Source organism: Peromyscus eremicus, chromosome 17 (assembly GCF_949786415.1).
Source record: "Peromyscus eremicus chromosome 17, PerEre_H2_v1, whole genome shotgun sequence".
In the NCBI taxonomy this organism is placed as follows: Eukaryota; Metazoa; Chordata; class Mammalia; order Rodentia; family Cricetidae; genus Peromyscus; species Peromyscus eremicus.
The window spans coordinates 54,249,301-54,255,382 of NC_081433.1; the positions used below are offsets into that span (position 1 = coordinate 54,249,301).

A 6,082-nucleotide genomic window follows, 5' to 3' on the forward strand; every position below is an offset into this window, starting at 1 on the left:
CATGATTTTTCCTCACAGAGTAAAAGCGCTGCATTTAAAACCAACACCTAATATTTTGTTCGTTTGTTTTTATTTTTTATTTTTTGCAAATAGTAAAGATAACTCTTAAAAGTAGGGCATAGGAGAACAGACCCTTAATCAAGATTAGTGTTCCCAGCACAGAGCTGAGTTTCTTTTAAAGGTAAAGAGAAAATTCAGAGAAAAGTTGATATTTTATCAGTGGGTGCCGGGCAGAGGAGACAGGAAGGCTGACTTTAGCCTAGCCCCTGTGGTCCAACCCTCAAGCCTAGATTTATACCTCTCACACAGGAAGACAAGAGTATCCATTCCTGTTCACACAGTTTACATTATGGCTGAGCTGCTGCGCTCTTGGGGGCATATTATTTTGCTGTAAACTCACCATGAACCTCAGAGGGCTGTGTACATAACTCCATGGGGATGAGAAGCTGGTAGATGAAGACTGACAATCTTGGGCTCCACGCAGCGATCAAGGCAGTCAGGAACAATGTGAATGATGCTCATGTAAAATGGTGGACACCACCTGTCTCAAGCATATCATGGAACTGGGGTTGTGAGATTAAGATTGAGCTCCATGCTGCTGGAAGCACTCCCAGTATGGGTTTCCTTTTTCCTTTCTCCAGCAGGTAGGGAGAGGCCAGGCAAAGGGCAGTGCTCCCTAAAACTGCGTCTTTGGTCTCCCCCTAAACAGAAGACTTTGTGGTCCTCAATGATTCCTACTTATTCTGTCAAGGAGGCCTGAGGGAAGGGGGCACTCACCTCGTGTGTGGAAGCTCCTGCTGGAAGTGAGGAGCTCTGAGAAGAAACACAGTTAAAGTTGTGTTCACTCTTGTTTGTCCCTGTTCCTTCTTCATCTTTGGTACAAACACTCACCTGCTTAGTTTGGTAAATGCCTCCCCCTGGAACTCCATTCAAGAATTAAGATTTCTGGCAGTAAGATATCCGTGGATTAAGAATCTTTCCATCACTCTGGACAAAACTTGACACATAGGGACATCTGACGGCACTGAATCAAATGACTGAATTGATTTTAAGATAAGCCGGAATGTGGAATGGCTTGAATATGTCATCCACAGATACTTAGCTTTTGTTAATTTTATTTATAGGAATCTCACAACTTCTGTGCATTCTGGTTTCTTAGTCTGTGAGTGTGAAGGCCTTGCTTAATCTCCACGACTGACATCATTACTCCATGATTCAGAGCCCTGTACTTTGTTTGCTTTTGCTAATTGGATTTTTATAGTTTTATTTCAGCACAGAAATTTATTTCTAGGCATCAAAGAATTAAGCTATCTTTGATGATATTTTTTTCCTCAAGGACTGTGGGCTAACTCAGAAATGTGACTGTAGGCTCTTGGAAATTTCCCATGGTCACCCAATCTCTCATTTAGAAAAAAACAAGCATCAGTATAATTTCCCAATCTTTTATTATGTAACTCATGAAATGACCTTTGAATTACCTTGAACACAAAGAGGTTTATATCACTAGATCAGTTAGGATGTAAAATTTACTGTAATGATTTCAAAGCTTATGCACACACAGTTAATCTGTGCATGAAAGAGTAATTTCCATCCCACATTTTGTATTTAAAAAGGCAGCCATTGGCTTCCAGGAAGCAACCATCAGAACAGTTTGATTTCAAGTGAATTAGCAGCAACAATAGCTCCTGCATTGTGAAGACGATGTCTACAAATGATTGAATTCCTTCTGAACTGTTTGAATACAGTGCTACATCAGCACACAAAACAACGACCTTTCCATTATCAAAATCGTGCTATTCTTCAAGCTGCTTTCAGAAAAGAGACACATAATTTCACTTTGTACCTTCAGATGGATAAAATAAAAGTGTATTTCTATGCAAAATAACATGAAATGCAAATCATGTTCTTACCAATATGAAAGTTTTATCAATTGCTATAGATTTATAATATATCAACATGGTAAGAGGAAGGGACGTGGCATTTGAAGCGGTGTCTGAACAATTCTGCTGATTTACAGTGATTCACATAGTTTTATATGTATTGGTCAATATTTTGGCAATAGTCTCTGTCTTTATTAAGTTATTAAGTCTGTTTGAACACAGATAGACCACCAGAACCCTGGGATTTTACTTCCTGAAAAGAACTGGTATTATAATATTCAAAAAATCATCAATTCCTTCCTATAGAAATGCCTTTGAGTAAAGGATCGCATTAGCACAAATGGCAGCCATTAGATATATTGAGGTTGAGATCTGAAAAGCAATTATTTCCCCAAATAGTAGAAAACACGTTCACTCTGTTAATTTTGGTGTGAGGCCAAAACAAATGTGCCAAAACCTTAAAATGTTTTGTACTGAAATGTTTCCAGGAAAACAAAGCATTTGTTCTCAGTAATAGTCTATTTAACCAAGACTATGTTCCTGCCTGGAACCTCTGTTGCCTCATGAACGTCATGGGAGAATTGATATTATCGGTGGGATTACAAGGCAACCTCACCCAGGTCGTCTTGACTTTTTATATACTTAAAGTTCTATATATTTACTCTCTTAGGACAACAAAAATGTATTATGCTGTATTGCCTGAGGTTAAATGTCCAAAATAGACCTTAGTCAACCAAAATAAAAATTCTATACTTCTTTTTTTTTTTTTTTTTTTTTTTTTTGAGACAGGGTTTCTCTGTGTAGCTTTTGCGCCTTTCCTGGATCTCGCTCTGTAGCCCAGGCTGGCCTCAAACTCACAGAGATCCTCCTGGCTCTGCCTCCCGAGTGCTGGGATTAAAGGCATGCGCCACCACCGCCCAGCTAAAAATTCTATACTTCTTAAAGGTGTATGAAATATTCAGTTTTCTTCCCTTTCCCATGTCCTAGACGTTTGCAGAACATTTTGACTCATAGCCCCTTCCATCCATCACTCTGGCCTCCGCTTCTGTCAACACATTTTCTTTTTTGGTCTCATAAGGTTCTTCAGAGCCTAGGACACACATTTGGATTACTAACTCTGGGGTGATTCCTCATCTCTTCACCAGTTGTTCAGCTGAAAACACCTTCTTTCTAGCGGGAGGGTAAGCACAGTAGTGCAGCCAACAAGATAGACTGATAGACGTAGATTCACATGTGAGAGGATTTTACATGGATGGTCAGAGAGGCTGGCCAGTATGGCAAAGTTCACAGCTAACAAAGAACAAAACAGTTATTAAATTCTAGTAGTTCTGGCTCCCAGGCTAAGTACATGACTGCTTTTCCTCTACAACCTCTCAGATAAGGTTTCCATAAACTATAGTAACCATGATAATGAAGGATCTGTCTTAATATTTGGACCTCACAAGCCATATGCCATTAAGCAGTATACTTATATACTATGAGGCCAAATAGCATCTTTGTGGGGTTTAGAAGCCCATCTTTCACTAGCTGTTTACCGATATAGATGTCATCTGTCGTCTCTTACCTTTTTGTACTGCCAATCTTTTCTTTCTTCCTTCCTTCCTTCCTCTCTCCCTCCCTCCCTCCCTCTCTCCCTCCCTCCCTCCCTCTCTCTCTCTCTTTCTTTCTTTCTTCCTTTTCTCCCTCCCTTCCTTCCTTCTTTTCTCTCTTCTTTCTTTCTTTTCTTTTCTTAATGACAAATATTTAGCAATGCAACCACTTTAGGATAGGTGCTCAAATATGAAAAAAAAATAGCTGCCTAAATAAGACCTGAACAATAATAACACCAGTTGACATGCCAGCCTGGAAAGGGAAATCTCACAAGGCCCCACCCCTGGATGTAGAACTACAGACAATTAGTGCCTTCTAAGAGGGAGAATCAGTTCCCTAGGGATAATAGATGGTAAATAAAAATAAAATAATTCTTTTTAAAAATTGATAATTTTTGGGGGGGAAATTTACCAAGGAATAAGATGTAAAAATGTTGGGTTCATTATTTTACTCTCATGGAGCAAATAGGAACCGAGAGCCTAGCTTTCAATCTTTTCAGTCTCTTCAATAATTTGTTCTAGTCGACAATGTCCAGATTTTCAGCTTCTCTTCTTTAAGCCACACTATTAAAATCAAAGTAGTTTACATGGATGGAGCTCTGTGGATTCTCTCAGTTGTGCCCTTTTGATATTCCTCACACAGCCGTTAGTCATGATGCCAGAAGTTTTCTGTGATGAGAAAGGTACTTCTAAGACCGAAGATAGCCTGCGGCGGTAGCACACACCTTTAATCCCAGCACTCGGGAGGCAGAGCCAGGCAGATATATCTCTGAGTTCGAGGCCAGCCTGGTCTACAGAGCGAGATCCAGGACAGACACCAAAGCTACACAGAGAAATCCTGTTTCAGAAAAAAAAAACGAAAACAAAAACAAAAACAAAAACAAACAAACAGACAAACAAAAAGACCTCAGATTGTCCCTGGCTTGATTCCGTCCTGCGTGTCTGTTCTGAGGAGCAATAGGCAGTTTCCTCCATCCGACTTCTCTCACACCGAAGTGCGCGCCTCCACCTCATAGAAGACTTGATGGACATGGACATGAGCCCTCTTAGACTTCAGAACTACCTTTTCGGTTGTGAACTAAAAGCTGACAAGGATTATCTCTTTAAGGTGGATAATGATGAGAATGAGTATCAGTTATCACTAAGAACAATTAGTTTGGGGGCAGGGGCAAAAGACGAATTACACATCGTAGAGGCAGAAGCAATGAACCAAGAAGGCAGTCCAATTAAAGTAACACTGGCAACTTTGAAGGTTGAAGTGTGGGTCAGGGCCTGTGCACATTAGTGGACAGCACCTAGTAGCTGCAGAGGAAGACGCAGAGTCAGAAGACGAAGACGAGGAGGATGTAAAACTCTGAAGTATGTCTGGAAAATGATCTGCTCCTGGAGATGGTAACAAGGTTCTGCAGAAAAAGTAAAACTTGATGAGGATGATGAGGATGATGATGATGATGATGATGATGATGATTTTGATGATGAAGAAGCTGAAGAAAAAGTTTCAGTGAAGAATTCTGTATGAGATACCCCAGCCAAAAATGCACAAAAATCAAACCAAAATGGAAAAGACTGAAAACCATCAACACCAAGATCAAAGGGTCAAGAGTCTTTCAAAAAACAGGAAAAAACTCCTAAAACACCAAAAGGACTTAGTTCTGTAGAAGACATTAAGGCAAAAATATAAGCAAGTATAGAAAAAGGTGGTTCTCTTCCCAAAGTGGAAGCCAAGTTCATTAATTATGTGAAGCATTGCTTCCGGATGACTGACCAGGAGGCTACTCAAGATCTCTGGCAGTGGAGGAAGTCTCTTTAAGAAAATGGTTTAAACAGTTTGAAGTATTCCATCTTACCTAATTTCTGTAACAGTTGATATATCTGGCTGTTCTTTTTATAATGCAAAGTGAGAACTTTCCTACTGTGTTTCATAAATGTTGCCCAGGTTCCATTGCCAAGAGTGTGTTGTGTAAAATGCCTGTTTAGTTTTCAAGGATGGAACTCCACGTTTTACTTGGTTTTAAGTATATATGGAATGTTATGATAGGACATAGTAATAGTGGTGGTCAGATGTGGAAATGGTAGGGAGACAAATATATATGTGAAATAAACTCAGTATTTTAATAAAGTAAAAAAAAAAAAGACCTCAGATTAATTGTGATATTTTCTTTTCCCTAGTTACTAAACCTGCTACCAAGGAGTTGACACACTTGGGAAATCAGAAAAATCTCTGGACAATGCTTTCTTCCAGGTAAAATACACAGTATTTCTTTATCTTTAGAAGAGAAAATGCCACCCTGAAAGAATACATCCCCTTAAGACACATGTGTGCTATAGGCATTAAGTTATTTTCACATATAACATGATAAGAACTAGCAGTTTAGGTTATTGGACTGATCTCTGTAATAATTCCTTCCTGAGTAACTAAAAATCCTTCACCTGAGGTAGAAAAAGGAACATTTGACTTGAATTAATGTTAAAACTCTGAGAACAAGTTCCTCCCTAGTCATTGACACACTGCCTTATGCTCTGAAGCTGATGAAATTAAATTTCATCTCTGGCTTATGGAGAGTTTCTCAGGCATTAATCATAGGAGAAGATGCATGATTTCCAGGTAGGATG

The 6,082-nt window shown here is 39.3% G+C and overlaps 1 pseudogene; it reads left to right on the forward strand.

The window, feature by feature from the left end:
• The first annotated feature begins 453 nt into the window (after positions 1-453).
• Positions 454-5,279, forward strand: LOC131894240 (nucleophosmin-like; annotated as a pseudogene).
• The last annotated feature ends 803 nt before the right edge of the window (positions 5,280-6,082 follow it).